At 29.2% G+C, this 17,500-nt stretch overlaps 4 long non-coding RNA genes across 4 annotated transcripts in view; all 4 read right to left on the bottom strand.

The window, feature by feature from the left end:
- LOC144971892 (uncharacterized) overlaps positions 1-1,004 on the bottom strand; it is a 1,711-nt gene extending 707 nt beyond the window's left edge. Inside the window, exon 1 of the long non-coding RNA XR_013645188.1 lies at positions 945-1,004. This is a non-coding gene — a long non-coding RNA (uncharacterized LOC144971892). The remainder of the gene's footprint in view (positions 1-944) is intronic.
- Positions 1,005-9,874: 8,870 nt separating this feature from the next.
- On the bottom strand, positions 9,875-12,388 carry LOC144972125 (uncharacterized). Its single transcript, XR_013645280.1, has 4 exons — positions 12,172-12,388; positions 11,781-11,838; positions 10,467-10,639; positions 9,875-10,132 (listed from the first exon to the last, which is right to left on the bottom strand). It is a non-coding gene; the product is annotated as an uncharacterized LOC144972125 (long non-coding RNA).
- Positions 12,389-13,495: 1,107 nt separating this feature from the next.
- Positions 13,496-14,055, bottom strand: LOC144972124 (uncharacterized). The gene is made up of 2 exons (XR_013645279.1): positions 13,889-14,055; positions 13,496-13,557 (listed from the first exon to the last, which is right to left on the bottom strand). It is a non-coding gene; the product is annotated as an uncharacterized LOC144972124 (long non-coding RNA).
- A 987-nt stretch (positions 14,056-15,042) lies between these two features.
- LOC144972123 (uncharacterized) overlaps positions 15,043-17,500 on the bottom strand; it is a 4,368-nt gene continuing 1,910 nt past the window's right edge. The window contains exons 2-4 of the long non-coding RNA XR_013645278.1: positions 16,524-16,753; positions 15,661-15,740; positions 15,043-15,235 (exon numbers count right to left, since the gene is read on the bottom strand). This is a non-coding gene — a long non-coding RNA (uncharacterized LOC144972123). The remainder of the gene's footprint in view (positions 15,236-15,660; positions 15,741-16,523; positions 16,754-17,500) is intronic.

Below are 17,500 nucleotides of genomic sequence, written 5' to 3'. Positions count from 1 at the left end.
TAATAATAATATAATAATAATAATAATATATGATATCCGTTTTTACCAAAAAATTAATTTAGCGGTCAAATATGCTTTATATTTATAAAATTCATCAATAAAATCTCATAAACTAATAATGTGATACATAATTTGATGTTAAACACCCAAAAAAAATCAGAATTAAAAATTTTTTTTTAAAGTGGCATTGTATGCTAAAATTAGATGTAAAACCCTCACATTTCAAACATAGTGCACCAAAAACTAGCATATAAATTTCTTTCAAATTTAAACACATGTTTCTTACATAAAATTTATCAATATCTTGATGGAAGAATTTATCAATAGTCTGGAAAATAATTTTTTAGAATTTTTATTTGATTTCGACTGGAAATTTGCCGCGTATCGACAGAAAAAAATGAATGTAAAAATTTATAAAATTGCTAAATTCTTATTTACCCCCAAACACTTCCATCATGATGTAAAACACATCATAGAAAAGATTCTGAATAAATTTGAAGATGATCTAAACGAAAATGACTAAGATAGGATTGCTAGATAATCAGAAAATGACATAAATCGGAAATTTGAGAAAGCGCAAACTTTTTTTATAATTTGACATTAAGACTGACTTTGCAGACAAGTAAAGAAATAATCCATCAAACTTTCAAAATATGACCATTATAGGAAGAAAAGAAGAAAATTTTATAATTTAATCTAAGTCTAAAACATTTATAATCGATTCGCTAACGCATACCCCTAAAAAAAATACTGTAAAATTGATTTTTTTTCCGTATTCAGAGATAAAATAATTTTGAGGTCAAATATGATTTTATCTTATGAATTCATTATTGTAATCACAAAAACTAATTATTTACTGTATACAATAGATTATAAAGAGATTTCTAGATATATTAAAAAGTCTCGAAATATGATATCGTAAAATATGATATATGGCGCGCTACCACTTGTTAGCCACCGCTTTTTTAGTACCGCAGTCCCACAAAGAGAGTTGATCTTGCTCTGGTTGGAAAAATAAAATAAAAAAGAGACATTTCATTAGCAATTTTTGGAAATACATTATAAATCATTGACATAAAATGCATCTGTCAAAGAAAGACCAATAATATAAAATGGTCATCATTCACACCAACACAGTTGAAATTTCATTGTTTTACATCCACAGAACAGAACTCTTGGCACAAGCAATTTTCTGTTATTATGTTAATAAATTCAGTAGTAATTCATTTCAAATGATGCTTTGTCATTTTCAATAGAAAAATGAGTATTTACTTTATTGATCATTAATCAAAAATGTAAAGGCGCTATGGAGATTTGGAAACATTACTAATCAGTGTCAAAAAATACATGCAGACACTCTGCTGTGCTGGCCCAGATGATGGTTTGCTGGTTGATCGTTTGCCACAGGAGGGCCTCAACTCACCTTGCCAGAATAGCCCTTGAGCCAGCATCTTTATTGATTGTCAGGACACAGTACAGTCAACTGAATTCTTTCATGTTAGCTGTCGATGAAAACAAAAAATTAAATTCAATTCACTGCAGTGAATATGGCACATGCCATTGCTAAAGTTTTAAACAACAACAACAATAATATATAATAATAATAATAATAATAATAATAATAATAATAATAATATAATAATAATAATAATAATAATAATAATAATATAATACTTTTAAAAAAATAATACGTCAATACTTATATTAAAAATATAATAAAATAATAAACTAATAATGTAATAATAATTGATTTAAAAAAAAAAAATCAGAATTAAAAAAATTTTTTAAAGGCATTGTATGCTAAAATTAACTAAAACTACATTAAACATAGATGCACCAAAAACTAGCAATAAATTTCTTTCAAATTAAAACAATATTTTCATACATAAATTTAATCAATAATCTATGATGGAAAATTTATCAATATGAAAATAATTTTTAAATTTTTATTGATTTCGACGAAATTTGCCGCTATCGACAGAAAAAAATTAGATGTAAAAATTATAAAATTGCTAAATCTATTTACCCAAACATTCATCAGATGTAAAACACATCATAGAAAAGATTCTGAATAAATTGAAGATGATCTAAACGAATGACTAGATAGGATTGTAGATAACTCAGAAAATGAATAAATCGAAATTGAGAAAGCGAAACTTTTTTATATTTGACATTAAGACTGACTTTGCAGACAATAAAGAAAAATCCATCAAACTTTCAAAATATGACCATTATAGACAAAAAGAAGAAAAATTTTATAATTTAATCTAAGTCTAAAACATTTATAATCGATTCGCTAACGCATACCTAAAATAAAAATACTGTAAAATGAATTATTCCGTATTCAGAGATAAAATAATTTTGAGGTCAAATATGATTTTATCTTATGAATTCATTATTGTAATCACAAAAACTAATTATTTACTGTATACAATAGATTATAAAGAGATTTCTAGATATATTAAAAAGTCTCGAAATATGATATCGTAAAATATGATATATGGCGCGCTACCACTTGTTAGCCACCGCTTTTTTAGTACCGCAGTCCCACAAAGAGAGTTGATCTTGCTCTGGTTGGAAAAATAATAATAAAAAAGAGACATTTCATTAGCAATTTTTGGAAATACATTATAAATCATTGACATAAAATGCATCTGTCAAAGAAAGACCAATATATATAAAATGGTCATCATTCACACCAACACAGTTGAAATTTCATTGGTTTTACATCCACAGAACAGAACTCTTGGCGACAAGCAATTTTCTGTTATTATGTTAATATATTCAGTAGTAATTCATTTCAAATGATGCTTTGTCATTTTCACATAGAAAAATGAGTATTTACTTTATTGATCATTAATCAAAAATGTAAAGGCGCTATGGAGATTTGGAAACATTACTAATCAGTGTCAAAAAAATACATGCAGACACTCTGCTGTGCTGGCCCAGATGATGGTTTGCTGGTTGATCAGTTTGCCACAGGAGGGCCTCAACTCACCTTGCCAGAGTAGCCCCTGAGCCAGCATCTTTATTGATTGTCAGGACACCAGAACAGTCAACTGAATTCTTTCATGTTAGCTGTCGATTAAAACAAAAAATTAAATTAAATTCACTGCAGTGAATATGGCACATGCCAATGCCATTGCTAAAGTTTTAAACAACAACAACAACAATTATAATAACAATAATAATAACAATAATAATAATAATATAATAATAATAATAATAATAATAATAATAATAATAATAATAATAATAATAATAATAATAATAATAAAAAATAGTAATATTAATATATTTAAAAAAAAAAAAAAAAAAAAAAAAAAAAAAAAAAATAAAAAAAAAAAAAAAATAATAATAATAATAATAATAATAATAATAATAATAATAATAATAATAATAATAATAATAATAATAATATATGATATCCGATTTTTACCAAAAAATTAATTTAGCAGTCAAATATGCTTTGTATCTATAAAATTCATCAATTAAATCTCATAAACTAATAATGTGATATATAACTTGATGTTAAACACCCAAAAAAAAAAATCAGAATAAAAAACAAAATTTTTTTAAGGGTATTGTATGCTAAAATTAGACGTAAAACCCTCACATTTCAAACACAGATGCACCAAAAACTAGCATATAAATTTCTTTCAAATTTAAACACAATGTTTCTTACATAAAATTTAGCTATATCTTGATGGAAGAATTTATCAATAGTCTGGAAAATAATTTTTTAGAATTTTTTTTTGATTTCGACAGGAAATTTGCCGCGTATCGACAGGAAAAAATGAATGTAAAAATTTAAAAAATTGCTAAATTCTTAATTACCCCCAAACACTTCCATCATGATGTAAAACACATCATAGAAAAGATTCTGAATAAATTTGAAGATGATCTAAACGAAAATGACTAAGATAGGATTGCTAGATAATCAGAAAATGACATAAATCGGAAATTTGAGAAAGCGCAAACTTTTTTTATAATTTGACATTGAGACTGATTTTGCAGACAAGTAAAAGAAATAATCCATCAAACATTCAAAATATGACCATTATAGCACATGAAAAGAAGAAAATTTTATAATTTAATCTAAGTCTAAAACATTTATAATCGATTCGCTAACGCATACCCCCCAAAAAAAAATACTGTAAAAATGAATTTTTTCCGTATTCTGAGATAAAATAATTTTGAGGTCAAATATGATTTGTATCTTATAAATTCATTATTGTAATCACAAAAACTAATTATTTACTGTATACAATAGATTATAAAAAGATTTCTAGATATATTAAAAAGTCTCGAAATATGATATCGTAAAATATGATATATGGCGTGCTACCACTTGTTTTCCACTGCTTTTTTAGTATCATAGTTCCATAAAAGAGTTGATCTTGCTCTGGTTGGAAAAATAAAAATAAAAAAGAGACATTTCATTAGCAATTTTTGGAAATACATTATAAATCATTGACATAAAATGCATCTGTCAAAGAAAGACCAATAAATAAAATGGTCATCATTCACACCAACACAGTTGAAATTTCATTGGTTTTACATCCATAGAACAGAACTCTTGGCAACAAGCAATTTTCTGTTATTAAGTTAATAAATTCAGTAGTAATTCATTTCAAATGATGCTTTGTCATTTTCATAGAGAAAAATGAGTATTTACTTTATTGATCATTTATCAAAAATGTAAAGGCGCTATGGAGATTTGGAAACATTACTAACCAGTGTCAAAAAATACATGCAGACACTCTGCTGTGCTGGCCCAGATGATGGTTTGCTGGTTGATTGGTTTGCCACGGAGGGCCTCAACTCACCTTGCCAGAATAGCCCTTGAGCCAGCATCTTTATTGATTGTCAGGACACTAGTACAGTCAACTGAATTCTTTCATGTTAGCTGTCAATGAAAACAAAAAATTAAATTCAATTAACTGCAGTGAATATGGCACATGCCATTGCTAAAGTTTTAAACAACAACAACAATAATAATAATAATAATAATAATAATAATAATAATAATAATAATAATAATAATAATAATAATAATAATAATAATAATAATAATAATAATAATAATATATGATATCCGATTTTTACCAAAAAATTAATTTAGCGGTCAAATATGCTTTATATTTATAAAATTCATCAATTAAATCTCATAAACTAATAAAGTGATGTATAATTTGATGTTAAACACCAAAAAAAAACAAACTCAGAATTAAAATTATTTTTTTTTTAAGGGGCATTATAGGCTAAAATTAGACGTAAAACCCTAAAATTTCAAACATAGAGGCACCAAAAACTAGCATATACATTTCTTTCAAATTTAAACACAATGTTTCTTACATAAAATTTAGCTATATCTTGATGGAAGAATTTATCAATAGTCTGGAAAAAAAATTTTTTAGAATTTTTATTTGATTTTGACTGAAAATTTGGCGCGTATCGACAGAAAAAAATGAATTTAAAAATCTATAAAATTGCTAAATTCTTATTTACCACCAAACACTTCCATCATGATGTAAAACACATCAAAGAAAAGATTCTGAATAAATTTGAAGATGATCTAAAGGAAAATGACTAAGATAGGATTGTTTGAAAATCAGAAAATGGCATAAATCGGAAATTTGAGAAAGCGCAAACTTTTTTTATAATTTGACATTAAGACTGATTTTGCAGACAAGTAAAAGAAATAATCCATCACACTTTCAAAATATGACCATTATAGGACAAGAAAACAAGAAAAATTTTATAATTTAATCTAAGTCTCAAACATTTATAATCGATTCGCTAACGCATACCCCTAAAATAAAAATACTGTAAAATTGAATTTTTTCCGTATTCAGAGATAAAATAATTTTGAGGTCAAATATGATTTGTATCTTATGAATTCATTATTGTAATCACAAAAACTAATTATTTACTATATACAATAGATTATAAAGAGATTTCTAGATATATTAAAAAGTCTCGAAATATGATATCGTAAAATATGATATATGGCGCGCTACCACTTGTTAGCCACCGCTTTTTTAGTACCGCAGTCCCACAAAGAGAGTTGATCTTGCTCTGGTTGGAAAAATAATAATAAAAAAGAGACATTTCATTAGCAATTTTTGGAAATACATTATAAATCATTGACATAAAATGCATCTGGCAAAGAAAGACCAATAAATAAAATGGTCATCATTCACACCAACACACTTGAAATTTCATTGGTTTTACATTCACGAAACAGAACTCTTGTCGACAAGCAATTTTCTGTTATTCAGTTAATAAATTCAGTAGTAATTCATTTCAAATGATGCTTTGTCATTTTCATATAGAAAAATGAGTATTTACTTTATTGATCATTAATCAAAAATGTAAAGGCGCTATGGAGATTTGGAAACATTACTTCTTCTTCTTCTAGGTTCCATGCCTGGTCCAGGCTTCGGATACTGCATGAATTATCTCTCTCCATTCCTCCCTGTCTCTTGCCTTTTCAAACAGCTCTTGGATTGTTAGGCTGGTGAAGCCCTTCAGTTGGTCTATGAGTGTTTTTCTTTGTCTCCCCCGGGCGCGTTTACCAGGTATTTTTCCACAACTTGCCAGGTATTCATTCTTATCTTTCCTTACTATGTGTCCGAAAAAGGATAGTTGTCGATCCACTATTAAGGGCATTAGTTTCCTTTGTTGGTATGTTTGTTTTAGCACTTCTTCGTTCGTTTTGTGTGCAGTATACGATATTCTCTGCATCCTTCTCAAGCACCACATTTCAAAAGCTTCAATGTTCTTTTGTGTTTCTGCATTTGTAGTCCAGCTTTCGCATCCGTATAACAAGATTGGCCACACGTAGCACTTCAAGACTCGGAATCTAATCCCGAACGACATCTGTTTGTTTTTCAAAATGTTTCCCAGGTCCATGAAGGCCTGTTTGGCTTGAGTTATTCTTGCTCGTATGTCTCGGTTACATCTTCCATCTGTTGTCACTATTGAACCTAGGTATTTAAAACTTTCTACGTTGGTAAGTTGCTCGCCGTGAATCGTTATATTGCAGGTGTTGTTGTTTTCGGGGTTTTTCTGTATTACCATGCATTCCGTTTTGGTGATATTCACTTCCATTCCCTTGGCTTCACTATCTACTACCACTTTGTCAACAATCTTTTGAAGTTGGATTTCTGATGTTGCAATGAGTACCGTATCGTCTGCGTATCTTATATTATTTATGTTGTGACCTCCCACTTTTATTCCCTCCATATTATTTATGCCCCTCATGATTGTTTCTTGGTATAGATTAAACAGATCTGGTGAGGCAACACACCCTTGACGGACTCCTTTCTTAATAGGAATGGAATTTCCTGTAGAGTTTCCGATTTTGATAGATGCCTGCTGGGTGTAGACAGTGACCATGTCCCAGTTGTTTGTACAATAAGGATAAAGTTTAAAGCTATTCAGAGAACAGCTGGTAGAATAAAGAGGATTACAGGTTATGCAAAGACAATGGCATACAAACAAAAATGAGAGAAGAATTTGAAAATGCACTCATGATACAAAGCCAAAGTGAACCTGATAATGAAAAATGTGAAAAACAATTTGATATATTCCAAAAGTGTGTCAAAGCAACTGCAGAAAAGCATTTACCAATAGCTCAAATAAACAGCAAAAAGGAATGGATGACAAATGAAATTCTAAACCTATTTGAAGAAAGACGAAAATGCAACAGAGGGTCTGCAGAATACCAAACATTGAACAACCACATTAAATCCAAATGCATCGAGGCACACGAGAACTATCTAGACTGGAAATGCTGCGAAATCGAAAGAGAATACAAACCCAACCCCCAACAAGCTCACCAAAGAATAAAAGAACTATCAGGGAAAAGGAAAAGCAAAGCAGCAGGAAGTTGTATCCAAAACAAACAAGGGGAACTGCTATTTGAAGAACAACATATAGAAAGCCGATGGGTAGAATACATAGGCGAACTGTACAATGATCCAAATAGAAATGAACCACCACTGAAATTCAAAGAACCATTAAGCGGACCAAACATCACCAAAAGTGAAATTGAACATGCCATGGAACGAATGAGGGATGGTAAAGCAACAGGCCCTGATGAAATATCTGTAGAGGTATTAAAAAGCCTAGGAGATCTAGCAATTGATGAACTTCACATATTATTCAACAATATATACAATACTGGGAAAATTCCAGAAGATCTCTGTAACTCTATTTTCATAGCAATACCAAAGAAAGCAGGTGCAGTCAGATGCGAAAATTTTAGAACTATAAGTTTAATAAGCCACATCAACAAAATACTGTTGCGTATAATTATCAACAGGCTAAGGAATAAGATTAACCCCGAAATCGCAGAAGAACAATATGGATTCCAACCTGACAGAGGGACAAGGAACGCAATATACCTCCTCCGTGTTTTAAGTGAAAGAGCTATACAGGTTCAGACCCCACTATACCTCTGTTTTGTCGACTACAAAAAAGCTTTTGATAGAGTACGCCACGAAGAAATACTAAAACAACTGCACTCCATTGGCGCTGATGAGAAAGACCTCAGACTCATGCAAACATTATACTACACCCAGCAGGCATCTATCAAAATCAAAAAACATTACTAACCAGTGTCAAAAAAATACATGCAGACACTCTGCTGTGCTGGCCCAGATAATGGTTTGCTGGTTGATCGGTTTGCCACAGGAGGGCCTCAACTCACCTTGCCAGAGTAGCCCTTGAGCCAGCATCTTTATGGATTGTCAGGACACCAGTACAGTCAACTGAATTCTTTCATGTTAGCTGTCGATGAAAACAAAAAATTAAATTAAATTCACTGCAGTGAATATGGCACATGCCATTGCTAAAGTTTTAAACAACAACAACAACAACAACAACAATAATAATAATAATAATAATAATAATAATAATAATAATAATAATAATAATAATAATAATAATAATAATAATAATAATAATAATAATAATAATAATAATAATAAAAAATAAAAATAATAGTAATATTAATAGATTTAAAAAAAAAAAAATAAAAATAAAAATAATAGTAATAATAATAATAATAATAATATAATAATAATAATAATAATAATAATAATAATAATAATAATAATAATAATAATAATAATAATATATGATATCCGTTTTTTACAAAAAAATTAATTTAGCGGTCAAATATTCTTTATATTTATAAAATTCATCAATAAAATCTCATAAACTAATAATGTGATGTATAATTTGATGTTAAACACCCCCAAAAAATCAGAATTAAAAAAAATAATTTTTTAAGGGGCATTGTATGCTAAAATTAGAGGTAAAACCCTCACATTTCAAACATAGATGCACTAAAAACTAGCATATAAATTTCTTTCAAATTTAAACACAATGTTTCTTACATAAAATTTATCTATATCTTGATGGAAGAATTTATCAATAGTCTGGAAAATAATTTTTTTAGAATTTTTATTTGATTTCGACTGGAAATTTGCCGCGTATCGACAGAAAAAAATGAATGTAAAAATTTATAAAATTGCTAAATTCTTATTTACCCCCAAACACTTCCATCATGATGTAAAACACATCATAGAAAAGATTCTGAATAAATTTGAAGATGATCTAAACGAAAATGACTAAGATAGGATTGCTAGATAATCAGAAAACGACATAAATCGGAAATTTGAGAAAGCGCAAACTTTTTTTATAATTTGACATTAAGACTGATTTTGCAGACAAGTAAAAGAAATAATCCATCAAAATTTCAAAATATGACCATTATAGGACATGAAAAGAAGAAAATTTTATAATTTAATCTAAGTCTCAAACATTTATAATCGATTCGCTAACGCATACCCCTAAAATAAAAATACTGTAAAATTGAATTTTTTCCATATTCAGAGATAAAATAATTTTGAGGTCAAATATGATTTGTATCTTATGAATTCATTATTGTAATCACAAAAACTAATTATTTACTGTATACAATAGATTATAAAGAGATTTCTAGATATATTAAAAAGTTTCGAAATATGATATCGTAAAATATGATATATGGCGTGCTACCACTTGTTTGCCACCGCTTTTTTAGTATCATAGTTCCACAAAGAGAGTTGATCTTGCTCTGGTTGGAAAAATTAAAATAAAAAAGAGACATTTCATTAGCAATTTTTGGAAATACATTATAAATCATTGACATAAAATGCATCTGTCAAAGAAAGACCAATATATATAAAATGGTCATCATTCACACCACCACAGTTGAAATTTCATTAGTTTTACATCCACAGAACAGAACTCTTGGCAACAAGCAATTTTCTGTTATTAAGTTAATAAATTCAGTAGTAATTCATTTCAAATGATGCTTTGTCATTTTCACATAGAAAAATGAGTATTTACTTTATTGATCATTAATCAAAAATGTAAAGGCGCTATGGAGATTAGGAAACATTACTAACCAGTGTCAAAAAGTACATGCAGACACTCTGCTGTGCTGGCCCAGATGATGGTTTGCTGGTTGATCAGTTTGCCACAGGAGGGCCTCAACACACCTTGCCAGAATAGCCCTTGAGCCAGCATCTTTATTGATTGTCAGGACACCAGTACAGTCAACTGAATTCTTTCATGTTAGCTGTCGATGAAAACAAAAAATTAAATTAAAATCACTGCAGTGAAAATGGCACATGCCAATGCCATTGCTAAAGTTTAAAACAACAACAACAATAATAATAATCATGAAAAAAATAAAAATAATAGTAATAATATAATAATAATAATAATAATAATAATAATAATAATAATAATAATAATATAATAATAATAATAATAATAATAATAATAATAATATATGATATCCGATTTTTACCAAAAAATTAATTTAGCGGTCAAATATGCTTTATATTTATAAAATTCATCAATAAAATCTCATAAACTAATAATGTGATATATAATTTGAAGTTAAACACCCAAAAAAAATCAGAATTAAAATTTTTTTTTTTTTAAAGGGGCATTGTATGCTAAAATTAGACGTAAAACCCTCACATTTCAAACATAGATGCACCAAAAACTAGCATATAAATTTCTTTCAAATTTAAACACAATGTTTCTTACAAAAAATTTATCTATATCTTGATGGAAGAATTTATCAATAGTCTGGAAAATAATTTTTTTAGAATTTTTATTTGATTTCGACTGGAAATTTGCCGTGTATCGACAGAAAAAAATGAATGTAAAAATTTATAAAATTGCTAAATTCTTATTTACCCCGAAACACTTCCATCATGATGTAAAACACATCATAGAAAAGATTCTGAATAAATTTGAAAATGATTTAAAGGATAATGACTAAGATAGGATTGCTAGACAATCGGAAAATGACATAAATCGGAAATTTGAGAAAGCGCAAACTTTTTTTTATAATTTGACATTAAGACTGATTTTTCAGACACGTACAAGAAATAATCCATCAAACTTTCAAAATATGACCATTATAGGACAAGAAAAGAAGAAAATTTTATAATTTAATCTAAGTCTAAAACATTTATAATCGATTCGCTAACGCATACCCCTAAAATAAAAATACTGTAAAATTGAATTTTTTCCGTATTCAGAGATAAAATAATTTTGAGGTCAATATGATTTGTATTTTATGAATTCATTATTGTAATCACAAAAACTAATTATTTACTGTATACAATAGATTATAAAGAGATTTCTAGATATATTAAAAATTTCGAAATATGATATCGTAAAATATGATATATGGGCGCTACCACTTGTTAGCCACCGCTTTTTTAGTACCGCAGTTCCACAAAGAGAGTTGATCTTGCTCTGGTTGGAAAAATAAAAATAAAAAAGAGACATTTCATTAGCAAATTTTGGAAATACATTATAAATCATTGACATAAAATGCATCTGTCAAAGAAAGACCAAATATATAAAATGGTCATCATTCACACCAACACAGTTGAAATTTCATTGATTTTACATCCATAGAACAGAACTCTTGGCGACAAGCAATTTTCTGTTATTAAGTTAATAAATTCAGTAGTAATTCATTTCAAATGATGCTTTGTCATTTTCATAGAGAAAAATGAGTATTTACTTTATTGATCATTTATCAAAAATGTAAAGGCGCTATGGAGATTTGGAAACATTACTAACCAGTGTCAAAAAGTACATGCAGACACTCTGCTGTTCTGGCCCAGATGATGGTTTGCTGGTTGATCAGTTTGCCACAGGAGGGCCTCAACTCACCTTGCCAGAACAGCCCTTGAGCCAGCATCTTTATTGATTGTCAGGACACCAGTACAGTCAACTGAATTCTTTCATGTTAGCTGTCGATGAAAACAAAAAATTAAATTAAATTCACTGCAGTGAAAATGGCACATGCCAACGCCATTGCTAAAGTTTAAAACAACAACAACAATAATAATAATTAAAAAAAAAAAATAATAGTAATAATAAATATTAATAATAATAATAATAATAATAATAATAATAATAATAATAATTAATAATAATAATAATAATGATATCAATATTTAATAAATAATTAATTATGATATTTACAAAATTTTAGCGTCAATATGCTTTATATTTATAAAATTCATCAATTAAATCTCAAAAACTAATAATGTGGTGTATAATTTGATGTTAAACACCCCAAAAAAATCAGAATTAAAAAAATAATTTTTGTAAGGGGCATTGTATGCTAAAATTAGACGTAAAACCCTCACATTTCAAACATAGATGCACCAAAAACTAGCAGATAAATTTCTTTCAAATTTAAACACAATGTATCTTACATAAAATTTAGCTATATCATAATGGAAGAATTTATCAATAGTCTGGAAAATAATTTTTTTTAGAATTTTTATTTGATTTCGACTGGAAATTTGCCGCGTATCGACAGAAAAAAATTAATGTAAAAATTTTTTAAATTGCTAAATTCTTATTTACCCCGAAACACTTCCATTATGATGTAAAACACATCATAGAAAAGATTCTGAATAAATTTGAAGATGATCTAAACGAAAATGACTAAGATAGGATTGCTAGATAATCAGAAAATGACATAAATCGGAAATTTGAGAAAGTGCAAACTTTTTTTATAATTTGACATTAAGACTGATTTTGCAGACAAGTAAAAGAAATAATCCATCAAACATTCAAAATATGACCATTATAGGACATGAAAAGAAGAAAATTTTATAATTTAATCTAAGTCTAAAACATTTATAATCGATTCGCTTAACGCATACCCCCCCCCCCCCCCCCCCCCAAAAAAAAAAATATACTGTAAAAATGAATTTTTTCCATATTCAGAGATAAAATAATTTTGAGGTCAAATATGATTTATATCTTATAAATTCATTATTGTAATCACAAAAACTAATTATTTACTGTATACAATAGATTATAAAGAGATTTCTAGATATATTAAAAGTCTCGAAATATGATATCGTAAAATATGATATATGGCGTGCTACCACTTGTTTGCCACCGCTTTTTTAGTACCGTAGTTCCACAAAGAGAGTTGATCTTGCTCTGGTTGGAAAAATAAAAATAAAAAGAGACATTTCATTAGCAATTTTTGGAAATACATTATAAATCATTGACATAAAATGCATCTGTCAAAGAAAGACCAATATATAAAATGGTCATCATTCACACCAACACAGTTGAAATTTCATTGGTTTTACATCCACAGAACAGAACTCTTGGCAACAAGCAATTTTCTGTTATTAAGTTAATAAATTCAGTAGTAATTCATTTCAAATGATGCTTTGTCATTTTCATAGAGAAAAATGAGTATTTACTTTATTGATCATTAATAAAAAATGTAAAGGCGCTATGGAGATTTGGAAACATTACTAACCAGTGTCAAAAAGTACATGCAGACACTCTGCTGTTCTGGCCCAGATGATGGTTTGCTGGTTGATCGGTTTGCCACAGGAGGGCCTCAACTCACCTTGCCAGAATAGCCCTTGAGCCAGCATCTTTATTGATTGTCAGGACACCAGTACAGTCAGCTGAATTCTTTCATGTTAGCTGTCGATGAAAACAAAAAATTCAATTCAATTAACTGCAGTGAATATGGCACATGCCATTGCTAAAGTTTTAAACAACAACAACAATAATAATAATAATGATAATAATAATAATAATAATAATAATAATAAATAATAATAATAATAATAATAAATAATAATAATAATAATAATAATAATAATAATAATATATGATATCCAATTTTTACCAAAAAATTAATCTAGCGGTCAAATATGCTTTAAATTTATAAAATTCATCACTTAAATCTCATAAACTAATAATGTGATATATAATTTGATGTTAATCACCCAAGAAAAATCAGAATTTAAAAAAATTTTTTTTAAAGGGGCATTATATGCTAAAATTAGACGTAAAACCCTCACATTTCAAACATAAATGCACCAAAAACTAGCATATAAATTTCTTTCAAATTTAAACACAATGTTTCTTACATAAAATTTATCTATATCTTGATGGAAGAATTTATCAATAGTCTGGAAAATAATTTTTTTAGAATTTTTATTTGATTTCGACTGGAAATTTGCCGCGTATCGACAGAAAAAAATTAATGTAAAAATTTTTTAAATTGCTAAATTCTTATTTACCCCGAAACACTTCCATTATGATGTAAAACACATCATAGAAAAGATTCTGAATAAATTTGAAGATGATCTAAACGAAAATGACTAAGATAGGATTGCTAGATAATCAGAAAATGACATTAATCGGAAATTTGAGAAAGCGCAAACTTTTTTTATAATTTGACATTAAGACTGATTTTGCAGACAAGTAAAAGAAATAATCCATCAAACATTCAAAATATGACCATTATAGGACATGAAAAAAAGAAAATTTTATAATTGAATCTAAGTCTAAAACATTTATATTCGATTCGCTAACGCATACCCCCCAAAAAAAAATACTGTAAAATTGAATTTTTTCCGTATTCAGAGATAAAATAATTTTGAGGTTAAATATGATTTATATCTTATAAATTCATTATTGTAATCACAAAAACTAATTATTTACTGTATACAATAGATTATAAAGAGATTTCTAGATATATTAAAAAGTCTCGAAATATGATATCGTAAAATATGATATATGCCTTGCTACCACTTGTTTGCCACCGCTTTTTTAGTATCATAGTTCCACAAAGAGAGTTGATCTTGCTCTGGTTGGAAAAATAAAAATAAAAAAGAGACATTTCATTAGCAATTTTTGGAAATACATTATAAATCATTGACATAAAATGCATCTGTCAAAGAAAGACCAATATATATAAAATGGTCATCATTCACACCAACACAGTTGAAATTTCATTGGTTTTACATCCATAGACCAACTCTTGGCGACAAGCAATTTTCTGTTATTAAGTTAATAAATTCAGTAGTAATTCATTTCAAATGATGATTTGTCATTTTCATATAAAAGAATGAGTATTTACTTTATTGATCATTAATCAAAAATGTAAAGGCGCTTTGGAGATTTGGAAACATTACTAATCAGTGTCAAAAAGTACATGCAGACACTCTGCTGTGCTGGCCCAGATGATGGTTTGCTGGTTGATCAGTTTGCCACAGGAGGGCCTCAACTCACCTTGCCAGAACAGCCCTTGAGCCAGCATCTTTATTGATTGTCAGGACACCAGTACAGTCAACTGAATTCTTTCATGTTAGCTGTCGATGAAAACAAAAAATTAAATTAAATTCACTGCAGTGAAAATGGCACATGCCAATGCCATTGCTAAAGTTTAAAACAACAACAACAATAATAATAATAATAATAATTTTGTTGTGATAGAAGAAACCATGATGTGAGGTTAGTGGTAATAAGTGAAAACCATGGCTTGGCGAAAATGATAGAAGCAATAAAGATCCAGTAAATGGCACAGTTCCAAACCCAGGGTCAGGGTGACCCATCCAGAAAGTGTCAAACAAATCACATCCCTATCCCCTGTATTCAAGACAATTGTAAATCAACATTCTGCCCCAAACACATTCAGGCTTCCTGTAGGCCTTCAGTCTGCCTACTGCATTTGGGTATGGACCTGAAACACAAATAAATACACCCCCACCGGTAGAAGCACACTCATCTGTGTTTCAAATCCATGAGAATGCCAACCACAATCATCTTGTCAACAAAGAACACGAATGTAACCACCCGGCCCCAACCAGTTGGAATCAACTCAAACCCAAGTCCAGAACCACACTACCACCTTCACTTTATCACTGAATCTACCTCCAACATCCTCATCCTCCCCACAACTTCCACCCACCACCACCTTCCTCGACGAACACAATCTCTACATCACAATCACTACAACCCCACCAATACCACCACCACTCTCACCTCCCTTCACAACCATTGCCATCATCATCACCTCCCATCATCATCCCATCACCACCACAACCCTCCCATCATGATTTCCATCATCCGTCACCCAACAATGCCATCCTCACCAACAATGTCACTATTGTTGCTCCATCATCTACATCCCCATCATCACCTCGCCACCAACAACTCCTCCAACGTCTTGATCACTGCTATTACAATCCAAGGGGCCCTCCAATATGAACCATCCCATTACTCAGCTGAATACCACAATCATCCTCCATGACCTCACCATCCCTGCATGGCCATCCGCCCCAATATGGCCAATCTCGATTCCTGGAGCTTGATGACGTCATATCTGTAACAAAAGGTAGTAACAGATTATAAAACAACTCAATTCTTTGACTTCATATCTAATAATAATAATAATAATAATAATAATAATAATAATAATAATAATAATAATAATAATAAAAGAGCATTTCGACAGCACATAACTATGACGATGTTGTGCTCTGTGCACTCTATATTGGCATTATTACACTAAATCATACATTTGTAACAATAATTCTATAACACGCATACTTACAATTGACACATTAATAAAACCAAGTAGTACAATACAATAAAAGGCTCTATGCAAGATATTTCACATATAATAAAGGATGCTTCAATCTAGATTTAAAAATAGTAATGTTTGATGCATCTCTTACATTTTTGGGGAGAGAATTCCAAACTTTAGGGCCTGAATTATAAAATGATCTCTCTCCATACGTTTTCAATTGTATAGCAAAATAGAGTTTAGTGGTATCCATTTGTGAACGGAGTGAGTGGGACGGTCTGTATGTATTCAAACAATTTCTGAGGTAAGATGAGGCTACTTGGGATAAACATTTAAAACACATGGCAATTTTATATTTAAAACCTTCAACTCAGAGCCAATAAAGTTCATACAGTAAAGGAAGAGAGTGCGCTAGTCTTTTTTATTTTGTTCGTAATCTTACAGCACTGTTTTGAATTATCTGGAGTTTTGAAATTTTATCACAGGTTATGCCAAATAGTTGAGAATTGCAATAATATAGTCGAGAAAGCATCAGTGTTGTTA

This window comes from Berghia stephanieae, chromosome 4 (assembly GCF_034508935.2).
Source record: "Berghia stephanieae isolate SIO BIC M18660-M18661 chromosome 4, UCSD_Bste_1.3, whole genome shotgun sequence".
NCBI lineage: Eukaryota > Metazoa > Mollusca > Gastropoda > Nudibranchia > Aeolidiidae > Berghia > Berghia stephanieae.
The sequence above is the reverse complement of the archived record's forward strand: the minus strand, read 5'-3'. Positions and strand labels throughout refer to the sequence as shown.